This window comes from Arachis ipaensis, chromosome B09 (assembly GCF_000816755.2).
Source record: "Arachis ipaensis cultivar K30076 chromosome B09, Araip1.1, whole genome shotgun sequence".
NCBI classification, from domain to species: Eukaryota; Viridiplantae; Streptophyta; class Magnoliopsida; order Fabales; family Fabaceae; genus Arachis; species Arachis ipaensis.
Genome location: NC_029793.2, coordinates 25,185,403 through 25,204,389, shown reverse-complemented (window position 1 = coordinate 25,204,389; position 18,987 = coordinate 25,185,403).

Here is an 18,987-nt window from a genome sequence, read left to right as displayed (position 1 = left end):
CTTATTCTGAGTCCATTCTTAAAGAAATTGTGATTCAGTTTTTCTCTTATTTGACAGTAATTATAACCAATTTTGAAATTTTTATAAAATTACTGTTGATTCGATATACACATATCTATATAAAACTTTGAAAATTCCTTATACAGTTTAACAACTACCTATTTCTAATACCTCGCCTGCACTTTTACTGGTTTACGGGACTACACCTACTTTAAATACAATTTGACTCTCTAATAATTTTACTACAGTTCCAATGCATATCTTTATTTGATTATGCATTTAGGTATTTTTCAAAATTTTGGAAGGAAAAGATTTTTCGCTTTTATTTCGGTTGATTTTCGTTTGATAAACTTCAAGTAATTTATTTTTAATTTGAGCTTGGTTTAGCATACTACATTATTTATGCATTTGTTGTTCTTTTAAAAATATTGTACTTATATCATTCCTTTTGGGAACGGGCCAAATTCCTTCTTAAGCTTTTCATTTTTATGGATATCATACTTGGTTCTGTTTTTAACTATTCTTTTACTTTTATGAACATCATCATTAATCTTAGTTTTCCTTATCTTGAGAATCTCATACCCATCTGAGTCAGCTTGAATTTGTTTCAATCTAGTGCAGCGTTTGTCCTCTTGTCTTTCTTTAGTCAAATGTTCTTTCTCGAGAATTGCTATTGATGAGTTGATTCCCTTTTAGTACGTCCTAATCTTCTTGAATGTTCTTGTGAGGTGGTGATTTCAAGTATACTCTCGAAGTTTCGTTTTGAACTTTTTAAAGACATTTTGATTCCTCTTTAAGGATATTGTAAGTCAGATTTTTCTGTTGCTTGATTATAATTGAAACCATTCTTCAATTTTTGACAAAGTTGTTTTAAAGTTGGCATGCGTTATTTTAAATGAAGTTTTGAAAAGCTTCCTTATTTAGTAGAAACCTGTCTGTTTGTAACACACTACTTATCTCCTTTACCAACTTATAAGCCAATTTCTACCTCGGATTTTCTTTTCTAAATAGAGTTTAACTTCCTCTTTCGCCCTTGCGATAATTTTTATACATGTTTGTTGAATATGAACTTTGAGAATTTTTGAACAAGCGTTTGATTTTCTTTCGAGTTTTATGAATTACTTTTGGTTAAGTTGTGCACCTAACTATCTTTCTAAAATATTTGAGGGAATATTTTAACTTTTAGCCAAACCCGTGTTCATTTTGTTTTAAAACTCTACATAACCTACTTCAACATAAAATTGTATTAAAGTAATGCCACATTTATACTTTCGTTATTCTTTTACAAGGTATTTGTTGTGCACCTTTTCTTTGGAAACGTGAAATAGTTTTTAAAAAGTTTTTTACTCTTCATGAGCAATGCATTCGAAAGTATTTTAATCCTACCCTTGAGTCTTGTAAGCTCTGTTTTCGGTTTTAGGTATTCTCCTTTTGTAAACTTTATACTTCTTTGACTCAGCTTGATTTTGTTCAAACTACTGCGCTACCTTTTTTTTATCATTCCTATCCGACTTCTTTGATTCGGGTGTTATTATTGAGGTTGCCAAAGTGATTTTCTTCCCATCACTCTTCATCGCTAGTACATCCTTGTTTACTTGTAGTTTCATCAGTTCTTTCAAAACTCTTGCGGAGACTATCTTGTTACTTGTCCTTCTTTTCTCTGGTCTTGTATCTTTCTAATTGAACTCGAGGATTGCTTTAGAGTCACGTATGCCCTCTAGGCGTGGCATGCGAAAAGTTTCTTTAGTATGTTGTTCGTGAAGGTGGAAAGGTGAAGTTTTTAAAGTGCGCAGTATCACAGGAAGCTGTGGAGTTTTAGTTTTCACGCGAAAGAGTTTTGCGCATGTTAGACTTGTGACCGGTAGTGGGCGTACGAAGGGAGTGAAGGGGTCGAGAATTCTCGGACGAGTTGTTTGATATAGTACGGTTGGTAATGGTAGAGATGCGTCTGGATGGAGTTGGAAGTTGAAGTTCTGAAGTGGGTATGAGATCGGTGAGCAAGCCTTTTACTCGTTGTTTAAATACCAGCCTGCTTTGTAGCCTTTTTCCACATTAACTATAGCCTTGCTTTGTGAACGCCTATCTTATATCTTCTGCTTTACACAATACTTTACCATTATATTTAAATCTTATAGTTATTCAGTAGTTGAACATCTGTATATATATGTTAAACTTTCTTACTTATCTAAAAAGCATTTAGAGAGTAGAGTACCGATTCTTTATATTATCTTATGTATTCCTTTAATTTGCAAGGACGAAAATTTTTATAAGGTGGGTAGAATATAAGACCCAGAATTTTTGAAAAGTCTTATTATGAGCCAATTTCAATTTATTTATTCATTAAAGACTTTAATTTCAGAAATTATTTTATTAAAGTCAATTAGATCAAATTTCGATAATTAAACTAGAATTTTTATCTAATTTTATAATTATTGAATAATTTTCATATTTAAATTATAAAGTTTAGTGGTTGTAAAATAATAAGAATTTCTATATGATTTGATTTAAATAATTGAGATGTAGATTTCAATACTTTCAATTTTATGAATAAAGAAAATTAATCGTATTATCTCTAAATCTTGGATTTGAGCATTTAATTAAAAGTAATTTGTAAAATTGATGAGCAAATAGTATTTTCTATATATAATTAGTGTTGGATTTAATTTGAGTTTCAATTACTATATTATTTCTATTTTTAATTGGAATTACTAAACTACCACAAACCCTAAACCTAACCCAACACCCACAGACACACTCACCAAACCTTAGCCACCACCCAAACCCACACAGTAGCAGCAGTTTTTATCACAAATAAAGAAAGGAAAAAAAAGGGGGGGGGGGAAAGGGGANNCCGCACTGGTGGCCGTCGCCGTCGCCGCCGGGCCACGTCTAGTTCGCCACAACCACCGTGCCATTGCGCAGTCGCCATGAAGAGCAGAACTGGGAAGAGAGTTGGCTCGCGAGTGAGGGTGTTCGTGGGCTTGGAGTCGCCACGCCTTCGTCGCCACCGTGTCCACGTTGCGTCGCTGTCGTCGTGCTCACCACGCCGCCGTCATCCTTGAATTCACGAAGAGAGAGACTGACGGGAGAAAGTGGCACGCACGGGAGAGGAAGAAACTGCCTCTGCGCCGCCGTCGTTAACGAGCTCAGCCACCTCGCGATTGTCGCCGTCGAGGGTTTGTTGCTGTGAGGAGAAAACGCTGTCGCATATCCCAGTCGTCCCTGCCGCCGCCGTGGCGTCAAGAAGGAGGCCGTCATTTCGCACAGAGTAAGAGAGAGAGAAAGCACGAGAGCAGAGGAGAGAGAGGGGAGACCTGCGCCAGCCACCGCCGTTTCTGCCCCCCGAAACCCCGCTGCCATCGCCGGAAAAATCTGCCGGTAAGGGTTTTTGAGTTTGGTTTTCATTCGTTTAAGATTCCGAGAACTTTATCGTCTCTGTATGTGGGTTTCAATCACCATCGCTGGAGTTCGGTCGCCGAGGTGGCTGCCGGAGCCGCTGCCAAACTAGTTCAGAACCCGCCGCTATTTTGTTTCACTAGTTCAGTAAGTATTTCTGTTTCGAAAGCCCTGCGTTAGTGTTCTGTTCCGTGTAATAAAGTATTTGCGATGTTAATGGTTTTAAGAGTTAGCATCCGAGTTTGCTTGTGGCGTTTGAAGCTGTTTCTTCTTTTGAGAAAGCAAGCAGAGCTGAGGTTTTGGTTGCTGTCGATTCGGGTTGAGGTGAAAGGAATTCTGTTAAGCGTTTGGGTTATGGTTTTGCGTATTGAGGTTGGGCGTTTTCAGAAAACCACATTTTATGAATTGGAATTATTATATATGGATATTGACGTGAGAAAATGTATCTTTGAGTGATTGTATAAGTCTTATGTAATTGTTGGTTGTCTTGGATGAATATGAATGCTTGATTGGCTGGGTTATTTTTCGGTTTTGTGAAACGGACAGTTCTTGAAATGCTTCGTTAAAGTTAATTTGTAAAAGCTTTGAAATCGAGTTTATCCTGTTAGAAATTGATTTGATTTTGAATTGGTGTTCTTGAAATCTGAAAATGATGCACGTTTGGAAACAACTTGATTTTGAATTGATTTTGTTTTGAACCCCTTGAAGAGGGTTGCGGAATGGTTTAGTTGGGACCCGGAAAGGGTGGCAAAATCCAAGTTTTAGGGGAGGTGCTGTCGAAATTTCTATAAAATCCAGGACTTTATTTGGAAATGTTATTTGGAAAATTATGAATTTCAGTCCTTTAATATTTCACTTGGAAAATTGTGAATTTAAGACTTTTATTTTCTTCACTTGAATTATTTATGAAAGTGATAAAATTATGTTTTGAAAAGACTCTTGGAAAAGAGGGTTATGCCTTAGCTTTGTTTCCTAAGAAAAGCACTATATTATTGGGGTGCAAGTCATTTGGAAGAGAATTATGTTTTAAGGCTATTTAAAGGGTGGAAGGAGTTTATGATTCCTTGGATTTGACTTAATCACGGTTTATGTTGTTTGAATTTGACTTAAAGGTTTCAATTATGGAAGTTTTAGTGACTTTCAAAGAACTTGGATTTCGATTTACAAATTTAAATTTTCGACGTTTTAGGGAAGGTTTAAAGTATTCTTTGAATTCTGGTTTAGCAAAACTAAAATGATTTCCGAGCCATTGGAAACGCTTCAAATTTTTAACATGGGGTTGAAATTGGTTTTAGTATAGGCAAAAGAAAAGACTTTGAAAATGTGGTTGGAGTAATTGATTACACGGCTCAGCTTGGCTTAGATTCTATTCTTATTACTCAAATCAGGAAACCAAGGTTTTAAAAATTTTACACGAATTTGAGGAAATGAGTTATGTTATTCTCCCGTAAAGACTTAAGACTATGCTGAGGAACCTTTGTCACCAAATCCTGTTTAAGGATGAATGATTTTGAGTCTCTCAGAAAAGACTTTTGATTTGGTCTGATTTTTGAAATGTTATGAAAAGATGTTGAGGAATGTGACTTTGTTTTAAAAAGAGAAATTTACATTTGAGGAAAAGTGGCTTGTGAGCCTGTAATGATTTGAGAAATGGGGAGTTTAAAGCTAAGGCTGGAAGGAATTGATTTTGATTTCAAAGAAAAGAGATTTGAGAAAAAGTGATTTATGGCTTGAATGATGATTTTATGAGTTTGTGATGTTGAATGGTGAAAGTGCTATTATGTTATGAGCCGGAAGGGCTGTATATGATAATGAATTATGGCTGATTGTGGAATATGTTATGAGCCGGAATGGCTCTATATGATAATGAATAATGGCTGACTGTGGAATATGTTATGAGCCGGATGGCTGAGTATGAATATGGATGATTTTTGAGCTGATAAAGTGATTGTTGCACTTCCAATTATCTGAGATACGAGTTTCCTTGGGTGAAATATGCTCTAGGTGGAGACTTGATACTCTGTTGTCCCTATGTCGTAAGTGTGGTCGAACACTGTGAAAGTTTCGGATGAGCTCGCCCCCGTGGATAAACACCAGTGTGGGTGTTGTGTAAATGTATTGATGATTATGATTGAGAATAACTCGAGTTGGTGATGCACGACAGAGGGACAGTCCAATGGTTAGCTACCAGGACTTGTCGGATTGGCTTTATAACCGACAGATGAGACTCATCAGCGACTAGGACAGGCATTCATCATATGCATCTATGTGACATTGTTTGAGTGTGCATATTGTACTTGGTTTGCCTATGTGATTTATTATGTTTAATTGCTATTTGTTCTACGTGAAGTAATTGTTTGTTTGTGCTTGAACTTTCCTACTTGTGTTTGCGACTGGAACTCTGTTGGACTGTGGTGATTGGTTGTTGTTTGGATTGTTTGGGCCTAGGGCCGTGGTTGGTCATGATGTGGGCCGAAGGCCATGTTTGGTTTGTTTCTGGTTTAGAAAAGGATGAAAAACTAAACTGGTTCAGCATAGACTTAATGAACCTATGCTTGGAGCAGGTTGGTCATTCATACTGTCTAGGAAAAACCTTTTGAAATTTTTTGAAGAAATAATAGTCTCCTTTTTCAGAAAAGATTTCAGGTTTTTAATGGTAAATCATCGGGTTTTGAAAGTATGCATAAGGCGGTTATTAATCACTTTTTTCTTGCCTTTATCTTTATACACTCTGTAAGAGGGATAGTAATTGTATTAGTTAATGCTTGTAAAATTATTAATATGTGTATATGTGTATCCTTTGTAAGTGTTGATATTAGTATGGATGTAGGTTTTCTAAAAAATTCGGTTTAAGTTTTAAACAAGCTCATATTTTAGTATAAAATATTTTAAGAGTTGTCGTAATACCCGAGCTATCAGAGTGGCACAGCCGGAAGCATGGCATTTTGATAGTTAGGGTGTTACATTATGGTATCAGAGCAGTCTTTCCTGTAGAGCCTGAGGAATGGACTGACTATGCTTCAATTGCATACTCTGAGTGTCTATCATGCAATAGTCTTGTCGAATGACGAGAATTAGAGCTTTATGCACATGACGGTCTATTGATTAATGCTGTTAGTCTTGCATTGCATACTTCTAGGAATTAAGTTTGGCCAGCTTAAAACTACTGAATTATGTATATGGGAGCACTAATGGGTTGTCATAGACGATTTACGAGTAATAGGTAACGCGATTGGTGGGTCTTGGGAACATTAGAAACTATTTCTCAAGGTTATTTAGTTATATGTCTTGAATTCTGATCGATTCGACTTGTTCTTTCATAGTCTAACTTGAAGTTCTTGCTTGCTAATCCTTTTGAAAAGTAGTTTGATTTTTCAACCCTATTCCTCTATTCATATGCATTTTTGTTTGATCCTAATTGCATATGGTTGTTTGAAATCCTTGTTGTATCTATCTTTCTCTGTTTAAATTCTTCTTCTTGATTCACGTATTCTTTGATATAGCTTTGAACTTATCTTGATGCGATGTGCCTTTTTAGTCCTTATTCTGAGTCCATTCTTAAAGAAATTGTGATTCAGTTTTTGTCTTATTTGACAATAATTATAACCAATTTTGAATTTTTTATAAAATTGCTGTTGATTCGATATACACATATCTATATAAAACTTTGAAAATTTCTTATACAATTTAACAACTATCTATTTCTAATACATCGCCTGTACTTTTACTGGTTTACGGAACTACACCTACTTTAAATACAATTTGACTTTCTAATAATTTTACTACAGTTTCAATGCATATCTTTATTTGATTATGCATTTAGGTATTTTTCAAAATTCTGGAAGGAAAAGATTTTTCGCTTTTATTCCGGTTGATTTTTGTTTGATAAACTTCAAGTAATTTATTTTTAATTTGAGTTTGGTTTAGCATACTACATTATTTATACATTTGTTGTTCTTTTAAAAATATTATACTCATATCATTCCTTTTGGGAACGGGCCAAATTCCCTCTTAAGCTTTTCATTTTTATGGATATCATACTTGGTTCTGTTTTTAACTATTCTTTTACTTTTATGAACATCACCATTAATCTTAGTTTTCCTTCTCTTGAGAATCTCATATTTTAATATTAAATATTTAAGAGTTGTCGTAATACTCGAGCTATCAGAGTGACGCAGCCGGAAGCGTGACATTTTGATAGTTAGGGTGTTACAGCATGGTGGGAGAGGATGTGAATGGAAATTTAGAATTAGATTAGGTTTGGTTAGAAAAAAGGATAATTTGAGAATTTTGAGTAATTTTATAATGTTTGGATAGTTTTATCGATTAAATTTCATTTTTCATGGGTACAACTTTAGTTTTAATTTTTCTGGATAGTTTTGTCAGGATTCAAAAATTTCATGGGCATAAATGATAGTTTACTCTTTCATTAGAGTAAACTGACAATTAGGTCCCTGAAGATTTCGACCTCAAACTACTTAACCCTTGAAGAAAAAAAGTACTAATTTGGTTCTCTATGATAACAAACGATGGACACGTTATGTTTTTCTATTAATTCATCATGTAAAATTTAATGGTGGTGCTTATATGTATCGTTAACTAATGTGACGTGTCTATTTATGAAAGATCGTCACGTAGATAATAACTTTTGGAGTGAAACTTTACCTGTTTTGATAGTATTCGTGGTAAATAGAAAGCAGTTGATAAAAGTTATATAGAAACTCAAAAGATAATGAATACTTCATTGTCTAAAACTACTTCGTTTCCATACTCATATGACAACAACGGAATGCACACAATTGTAGATAATATAATACATGGATAATTTCGGTTCGTTTCGTACTGTTTATTAACAAAAGAACATACATATCCACCGTTTATTATCATAGAAGACCTAATTCGTATTTTTTTTTCTTCAAAAGCTAATTTGTCCAAAGTCGAAATTATTAAAGATCTATTCGTTGCTTTACTCTTAATTTTACCATCCTAATCCAATGTTATTGTGCTAGTTACACCAAATGTAGCATCATTAAGCTTTCTTATTTCAATAAAGAGAGTATTGAAAATTAAGCAATTAAGATGTTCGAAAATGTCATATCACCAATTTAATATTTTAGTCATGTCTCTTTCATTTGTGGAAAGAAAACTCAATTCATTTTTGAGTTTTGAGTAATGACCTCATCATGCTAAGTTAAAAGGTAAAATTAAAGAATCGAAAATTGTCAAGGCTATTATGGAAATGTATAAATTATTCTATTATCTTTGAAACAAAAAAATAATGGATCAGACAAAAATTTAGATCCTTGTTACAGGTAAATAAAAAATTGTTGTCTACACATGATCAATGCTATTTTGAGTAATTTAAAAGTTAGACAATTTTTTGATGGGCCAAAATAAACTTCAATTCATGCAAAATTTACCTTTAACACAATTCATTAGGTTATTTACACATTTCAAATGAATGAGAAACAAGATTATATACATGTCTTAAATCTATTTTTTCTACATAAAAATATTCTTTCTTTTATATATAATGCCTAAATTTAACATAGATTTTATCTTTCAACATAAAATCGATCAAATAGTATAAATTAGAGTGAAACTTTTCTACCTATCCCATAAATTAGCATTAGTAGAAAAGTAGATGAATAAATCATAAGGACGATCCTTATTTCTTTGGCCAATAAAAAATCTGAACATATTTTTCTATTTAACTAATATATAAAAACTCCTATTAATTTGTGGTTAGTTCTATGTACATTCCTTCGACTTTATATTAAAGCAGAATGTTTGTCCACTAAAATGTCCTTTTAATACCATGTTAAAAGAATCTTGGTAAAGATGAACTATAGCAGTAATATGCAGCACAGGTAACACAAAGAAGAGAAATGCATCATGTCTTTTATTACTTAAGAATGAAAAATACTAACTTCCGTATTTTCACCAAATGGAATACAAGATTATATAGGTACCTAACAACCTTTCTACTTGGGATAGATGGCAAAAAGATGTGCAACTCTTCTAGAAAGGTTAAATCTAAAATTTGTGAAGTACTAGCAGTGATGGTCCTAGGTTTAGAAATGTCTGATTTAGCTCTAGTTTGCATAAGATGATTATTTTTAGATAAGGGAGTGGCTGGAGTAGTACCAAATTGTAACTCCAAGTCAGATATTAAAACACTATCAGCATATAGAGGTGTGTGTGTTTGATCATGGGTCACATTTTCTAAAGGAATAGGATAATGCAGAGGTGAATTGGGATCATTTGCTTCTATAGTCTGATTAGAGAGTGACTTAGTGTTTTGAGGGCTAGGAATCTCATGATTGGGTGGATGATGAGATGTGGTGGAGTTAGTATGAGGTGTTTTAATTATAGAAGATGTAGAGAGACATAAAAGAGAAAAGGTGAGATTGGTGTGAGGAAATTGAGTAGAGGATTGCTGAGGAGCACAGGTAGGAAATAAAGAAGAGTAGGGGAATTAGGTTTCATCAAACCTTATATGTCTAGTTATAAAAATTTTGCCAGACTTGGTTAAACACTTATCCCCTTTGTGCTTGGGTGCGTAACCAAGAAAAATAGCAAATTCATATTTGTAGTCAAACTTGGTCTTGGAGTATGGCTTCAAACATGGGAGGCAATCACTTACTCTGAAGAAGGAGTAATATGGTTTTTGATAATGTAGTTTCTCATATGGAGTAATGTTATTAGTGGTAGGAGAGGGTAATGTATGTGGCCAAAAGAAAAGCATCATCCCAATGAATCAAGGGAAGAGAGCCTTTGGCCAACATAGCAAGACCTGTTTTGGTTATATGATAATGTTTTCTTTCAACACGATAATTCTGCTAGTGAGTGTGAGGACAAGAGAATCTGTGTGTGATTCCATTCTCAGCAAGGTATTGAGTGAAAGATTTAGAAAAAAATTACAGCCCATGATCAATTTGGAAGGTTTTTATCTTGAAACTAGTATGAATCTCAATAGTAGCCTTAAACTGTAAAAAAGCATTAAATGTTTGTGATTTATATTAGAAAAGATATATACAAATGTATCAAGTATAGGCATCAACAAATGAGATATAGTAGTTAAAGCCATGAAATGAAGTAATAGGGGTAGGACCCCATAAATCTGAATAAATTATGTTAAGAGGTGCATTAAAATTGTAAGAATCATGATGAAAAGGTAAAACATGCCTTTTAGCCATGCAGCAAAATTCACACCATCTATCTTTATTAATATTCGAAGGGATATTCATATTACATTATCTCATCACAACTTGCACAATTTTTGGTGCACAATGACCTAACCTATTGTGCCATAAATCATAAGAATCAATAGCAGCAGAAAATGCCTTAGGATATACATGAAGCTTATTAAAATAAATATGAGATTTAGCATTATTATTGGTTGATCTTGCAACATCAACATAATTAAACTCATAAATATCCAGGAATTTTTTGAAAAAGAATCTCCTTGGTGGCTTGAGATTTGACATAGCATACATAAGCATGAAACTCAAAAAATAATCATTATCAACACAGAATTTATAACTAATTAAATTTTGTGCTATGTCAGGAGAATAAAGGAGTTTATTCAAGAGAAATTGTTGATGAGTGTCAAGATTAATTAAAAAAAAGCGTCGTCCAGAGTGTGCAATAGATGTACCTGTACCATTACCTAATATAATTTATTCAGGGTCATTATACTCAGAAGCAACAATAGGATGGTTTGGGTCTGGAGTAACATAATGACTTGCACCGGTATCCAGTAGCCATGCAGGATCAATCATAGATGAGGGTATTGCAAGGTATGCTCTTGGTGTATGATAGGATGGTGGTGGTGGAACGGCAAGGGTGGAAGGAGATTGTGATGCAAGAAGACTATTGGGAGGTGGTTGATAGTTCTAATCAAAACAATAGAAGCAGCTAAATATTATATCGCCATATCTGCCACAAAATTGGCAAGAAAGTCTGAAATCTGAATTGTTGGATCTACCACTCCTAAAGAATCTTCTCCCTCTCCTTCTTCTCTCATTGAAATTTTCTCTTGAGGGTGTACGTCCATACTGTGAAGGAACTTGAGTATAATTTGCTTGGAAAGATCCTAAATCAGTCCTTTGAATCTCTCAAACATATTTTCATGAGCCAACAATAATGCCTCAACCTCAACCAATGTAATTGAATCTGATTTAGTCTTTATTGAGGAAATGTACAAAGCATAATCCTCACAGAGGCCTTCAGTTATGGCATTAATGTGATCCTCTAAAGATAAGTTGTATCCTATATGTTAGGCACTAGACAAATGACACAATAAAATATAGAGATGAAAAATTATATATTTGTATAAAATGATTTTTTTTTGAAAATTACAACTTTTCTTTATCACAAGGAGATTACAATAACACTCTCTCTTGACAAAAGGAGAAGATACTTCTCGCTACATATATCGGAGAAAACTACTCAAAGAATATTATGTTATTCTATCTGGATGACTTGATTGAAAACAAAATGAAAAGATTTTCAATTTATAAGCGAATATCTATTATGTAAACCACCCGTAACATGATGTTACTATTCTTTCTCTCTCTCCACCATCAAAGTTTGATGGATATTATGTAGGAGTATTTTTTCTTCTTTCATTATTTAGTTTTCTTTTTTTTTTCTTTTCTATAATTAGCTTTACTAAACTTACAATCTCCCACTTAAAGCTAATTTTAGTAAATTTTTAAAATTCATATTACTCATGTATTCGATAGGCCATATGAAGATCTACACCATTCAAATTTTTCAGTGTTGATTGGTTTTGTTATGGCATCTGCTAGGTTATTGTTAGTGTGAATCTTCTCCATATCAACACTTTTTTCCTCTACTACTTTCCGAACAAAGTGATATTGTATTCCAATGTGTTTCGTTCTTGAATGAAAAGCAGGATTCCTTGCAATGTGCAAGGCACTCTGACTGTCACAATACACAAGAATCTTCTGTTGTTTGTGTCCAAGTTCCTCTATCAACCTTTGGATCCAAATAACTTTCTTGCATGCTTGTGTAGCTGCCATATATTCAGTTTCTATAGTAGATAAAGCTACAACAGTCTATAATTTAGATAGCCAGCTCACAGCTCCTTCTGCAAGCATGAACACATATCATGTAGTAGATTTTCGTTTATCAAGATCACCTGCAAAGTCTGAATCGACATATCCATTGACAATGAATTTCGGTCCTCCAAAACATAATGCAACATTTAAGGTCTCTTTGATGTATCTCAGGATCCTCTTAACAACATTCCAATGCTCTTTACCCAGATCTGCCATAAATTGACTTACCACCGCAATTGCTTGAGAAATATCTGGCCTTGTACAAATCATGACATACATAAGGCTTCCCACTGCTGATGCATACTATACTCGAGACATTTCCATCCTCTCTACTTCACTGTTAGGGCACGTACTTGAGGATAATTTAAAATTCATAGGAAGTGGGGTTGAAATTGGCTTACATTCTTACATATTGAAGCGTTGCAAGATCTTCTTCAAATAATTCTTTTGCGATAGCCAAATCTTTCTATCCTTTTTGTCTCGGTGGATTTGCATACCTGAAATCTTGTTTTCTAGTCCCAAGTCTTTCATATCAAACTCCCTAGCCAACCGTGTCTTCAATTCCTGGATTTGATCTTTGTTGGGACTTACTACCAACATGTCATCCACACACAACAGCAAAATGATGAAATCATTATCACTAGACCTCTTGTAATAGGTACAATAATCTGAACTAAGTCTGTTGTATCCAATGCTAATAATGAAAGAATCAAATCTCTTGTACCAACACCTTGGCGCCTGCTGAAGACCATACAAAGATTTAGTTAACCTGCAAACCAAGTTTTCTTTACCTTGTTCTTTAAAACCTTCTGGTTGGAGCATATATATCTCTTCTTTAAGTTCTCTATGAGAAAAAGTAATCTTTACATCTAATTGCTCTAGATGTAAATCAAATACAACACAGCCAAAATTACTCTGATAGTAGTTAGTCTCACCACTGGAGAAAATATTTCATTGAAGTCAACACTTTCTTTCTGAGTATATCCCTTGACAACCAATATTGCATGATATCGTTCCACCTTATCATTACTATCTCGTTTGATCTTGTAAACCCATTTGCTACCAATGGGTTCGCAACCTGCTGGAAGTTCAATAAGTTTCCAGGTATAGTTCCTATGTAATGCCTCGATTTCTTCTTGCATTGCTGTCATCTACATAAAAGCATCTAGATTGCGCATAGCCTCCATAAAAGTTATTGGCTCTCCGTCTTCTATTAGAAGACAATATGCATCATGGTTTGTCAAAACATAATTTGAGTTCCATGATGGTGTTCTTGTTTATCGAGTGGATCAATGAACTTTTATGTCATTGGCCTCTATTTCTTGTTCTTCGTGATGTGGTTCTGCTTCAGAAAGATCACCTTCTCTGCATTTTTTATCTATTTGAACAGTGGTTATTTCTTCAATAGCGCTGTCATTTTCTTGTTCTCTTTGCAATTCATCTTCTGTAAATATCACATCTTTGTTGACAACTACCTTGCGGGCAGTGGGATCCCACAAGCGATACCCTTTAACTCTGTCAGCATAACCTAAGAATATACATTTCCTAGACTTTGAGTCCAGCTTTGTTCTTTTCTGGGAATTGTACATCACGTACACAGGACAACCAAAAATATATAAAGAAGAATAACTAGATGGCTTACCTTGCCACATCTCCATTGGTGTCTTCAACCCAATTGCAGTTAATGGTGACCGATTTATCACATAACTGGCGATTTTAAAGGATTCTGTCCAAAAAGACTTTGGCTAAACCTGCCGTTTGCAACATAGCTGGTGCTCTTTCTAGGAGAGTTTTATTCATTTGCTCTGCTACACCATTTTACTGAGGCGTATATGCAACTATAAATTACCGTTGAATACCTACTTGCTTGCAAAATGTTAAAAAATCACCACCGACATATTCTCTTCCATTATCTATCCTTAAACACTTGATCTTCTTTCTGGATTCAAGTTTCAATTTTTGCTTTAAACTCTTTAAACATCACAAACACGTCTTACTTCTTCTTGATCGGGTACACCCATAGCCTCCTAAAGTAATCATCAATAAATGATACAAGATAATTTGCTCCTCCTAGGGACATCTCCGGTGATTCCCACACATCAAAATGAATTAACTCCAATATGTGCTTGCTTCGAGCAATTGATCTACCAAACGTCAATCTATGTTGCTTGCTTGTAACGCAGTGCTTACAAAACAGTAAGTTTATCGATTTGAGCCCGTGAATAAGATTACGTTCCATAAGAATCTTCAAGCCTTATTCTGGCATGTGGCCAAGTTTGCGATGCCATATCATCGTCATTTCTTCTTGGTTTGCTGAAGCAACTGATGCCTCTACCTCTTGAAAAGTATCTCCCATAAGCATGTATAGATTTACGACAATCTTTTCTACATTTATTACCACAAGAGCACCTTTAACAACTTTCAAGATCTCACTTTCAATATGGATCTTGCAACAAAGATCATGCAATTTTCTAATCGACAACAAATTCTTCTTCAAGCCTTTCACATGTCTTACCCCTTGAAGTGAATGAATAAAACCATCAAACATTTTTATTTTGACAGTACCTATTCTAACAATTCCTAAGGCATGATCGTTTCCCATAAACATAGATCCTTCCAGGATAGGTTCATATGTACAAAACCAATCACGATGAGGAGTCATGTACCAAGTTGCTCCTGAATCAATAATCCAAACATCAGTGAGTTGTTTGGTGCCTTTAAAACCAATTGTTGCTTCACCATACAGGATTTCTCCATCATCAAAGGTACTCACAACACATCCTTGAGAACTTGATCATTTTAGAACCTTCTCTATACTCTTCTTATTTCGACAATCTTTCTTGAAGTGCCCTCTCTTGCCACAATTGTAGCATTTGAATTGCTTCTTTTGTTGTGACTTTAGTCTACTTTGGCTCCCACTAGAACCACGCTCCATTGATCTTTCCTCTCGTCATCAATAGCACCTCTGCTTGCTTTGAGTTCTCGAACCTATCTTCCTTATTCTTGCGCCTGGATTCCTCCTCAAGAATTGCAGCAGCCATATCAACAAAAGAAAGATAGTCTGTCAAAACATTATTGGTTAACTTAACGATGAGCTGATCATATGAATCTGGTAGACTTTGAAGTAAAAGCTCTGCACGTTCGTTTTCTGCTATGTTGTAATCCAACTATGAGAGTTGGAAAAATAGTGAATTTAGATTATTGATGTGATCTGTTGCTGATGTAGATTCACTCATTCAAAGAGTATAAAGTCTTCTCTCTAAGAATATCTTGTTGTGAAGTGACTTGACTTCATATAATTTGGTGAGAGCATCCCAAATTTTTTTTCTATCCTTTTCTCTGCTACACTTGACAGGACTGAATCACCAAGTGCCAAGTGTAAGTTTGCAACGGCATTGTCATCCATCTCCTTCCATTTTTTTATCTGTAATCCCAATGGGTCTACCTTCAATTGTTGTCATGCAATTGTCTTTTCTCATAATTGTTTTTATTTTCAATTTTCATAAGAAAAAATTACTCCCACTGAATTTCGGAATCTCATACTTTGCTGCCATTTTTTTAGATGATAACTCACAGCGGAAAAAAAATATTAATCAGTAATTTTTAGCTCTGATACGACTGTTAGGCACCAGACAAATGATACAACAAAATATAGAGATAAAAAATTAGATATTTGTATAAAATGACTTTCTTTGAAAATTACATTTTTTTTTTATCATAAGGAGATTACAATAACACTCTCTCTTGACAAAAGGAGAACATAAACTATTCAAAGAAATATTATGTTATTCTATGTGATGACTTGATTGAAAATAAAATAAAAAATTTTTTAATTTATAAGCAAAACTCTGTTACGTAAACCACCTGTAACATGATGTTACTATTTTTTTCTCTCTCCACCATATTACATAAGAGTATTTTTTTTCTTTTCATTATTTAATTTTTTTCTATAATTAGCTTTACTAAATTTACACTATAGCAGTCAATGAATTTACCATTTTTTTTTATTTTATTCAGATATTCTATTGTAGATATACCTTACTTTTTGATTATTTTAAGTTATGCTTTCAATTGCTGTGCTTTAATCTTAGAGATCTTTGAAAAAAAAAAAGTCTTCAATTGAAGCCCAAGCGGCCAAGCCTGATGTGCAAAAGCACATTCTAACATTTTGTTCTTGAAGCTTGTGTCTGAAAATGCGAGAATTCAGGTCATAAGGTAATCAACTTTAATCTTCCATTGCTTGTATTTTAAGCTTTGGTTGCACTATCTTCAAATTATGTTGGAACATTCTCTGGGCGTTTATCACATGGAGTGCCAATTGTCGTGAATTTTCTATAAGCTTATCCAAGAGAGGTGCAGTGAATGCATTTGAATTAGAAGAGGTTGATAAAGAAAAAACTAAAATGATAGAAGTCATAGATCGTAATTCTGAGTTTTAGATACCATGAAAGAATCTTAGTAAAGATGAACTATAACAAAAATAACACAAAAACTAAAAATATATCGTGTGTTTAATTACTCAAGAATAAAAAAGTTAATTTCTATGTTTTCACCAAATAAAATACAAGATTATATAGGCACCTAACAACCTTTTTAAAAAAGAAAAGTGTAACTTATCCTCACTAATTTCTCTAGCTGATTTTGTTTTGATTATATAACAGAATCAGAAATGATTTAACCAACTTTAATAGCAATTTCTGCAGTATTGACTTATTTTATATGTCTAATAGCAGTTTCTGCACTATTAACTTATTCTATATGTCTAATACATGTACTCCCATAATTAAATAAAATTAATATTATCTAATTTAATTAACATTATATATGTATTAACCATTTTTCTAGTAATTCGTGTTATTTCCATGTCTTACACCTACCCCCAGAAATTCATAGGTCTTCTACATGATTTATTCATTAACATTTTGCTCAATCTAATTTATGGGAACACCTCATGAATTATTTATTTATTTTTTGCTCATGCTAACTCTTCATGAATTAGTTTCAGAACTATAAAATGTAATTCATGTCCAGAATCAGATTTAGTATGTGGATATGTGAATTTTTTTTACATTAATTTGTAGTATCTGATCGAATTTTATATTGTAAAATAAAATCTATATGAAATCCACAAATTGCATATAAAAAAAATTATATAGAAAAAATTGGTCTAAAAAATATATGTAATATTAGTTCTAAGTTATTTTAAATGTGTAAATTTTTATATTTGTTACATGGGAAAACATGTAGAGTAACTTGTTAGAATAATTAGTAGGGCACCGAATTTGATGGTCCCATAACAAAACATGTTTTTTAACTGTTAAATAGTCTGTTTCTAATTTTAATTACAAATTAACCCCATATATTTTATTTAATCATAAAACTATTTTTTATTTTATAAATTATTATTTTATCATTCATCTATTATGTTTATTAATAATTAGAAACAAAAACAATAACGAATTAGATCTTTCATTGATCGTAATAACTTTTTGGTAATCCCAATCGATTAAAAGTTTATCTTTGATCTATTACATCCGTCGAGGATTTTGAAATCGTGTTTCTTAGAAAATCAATTGATTGGATTAACAAAATAATCGATTGAATTTCAGGTTTCCCATAACTCAATCGATTGGACTTCAGGTTACCACAAAACAATCGATTGAAATTTGCAAGGCAGTATGGTTTTCGCAAAAATCAATCGATTGGTCATATTACCCAATTGATTGAACAATGACTAGAATGTAGGTTTCTTATAATTCAATCGATTGTTTATATTACCCAATCGATTGAAGGCCGCTATTAAAATGATATATGAAGGTTTAATCGATTAATATGATAATACAATCGATTGAATTTTGTACGTGACTAATGGTATATTCCAATTCAATCGATTGGTATGATCATTCAATCGATTGAAATGTGACGTAAATAAGTTTTTTTCTGCATTCAATCGATTGGTAGGATAATCCAATCGATTGAATTTTGAATAGCGACGTTCTCAATTTTCATATCGTTTTTATAAATTTTGAATCGCCCCGTGACTAATGGTTTATAAATTTTCATATCACCCAATCGATTGAGTTTTGGAAAACCTGAAATTCAATCGATTGTTTTGTTAATACAATCAATTGATTTTCTAAGAAACACGATTTTAAAATTCTCGACGGATGTAATGGATCAAAGATAAACTTTTAATCGATTGGATACGATCTAATTCATTATTGTTTTTGTTTTTTATTATTAATAAACATAATAGATATTGAGTTTTGAAATTCAATCGATTGTTTTGTTAATACAATCAATTGATTTTCTAAGAAACACGATTTTAAAATTCTCGACGGATGTAATGGATGTAATGGATTTTGTTATGGTAATGGTCCAAACGTTCTGGGACCATCGAATCCGGTGCCACTTACTGTATGATCTTAGCAGTAGAGATATCTTCATTTGACATTTGAATATTTTTTATGAATTTGTTTTGCCTTTTACAATACAAGAAACT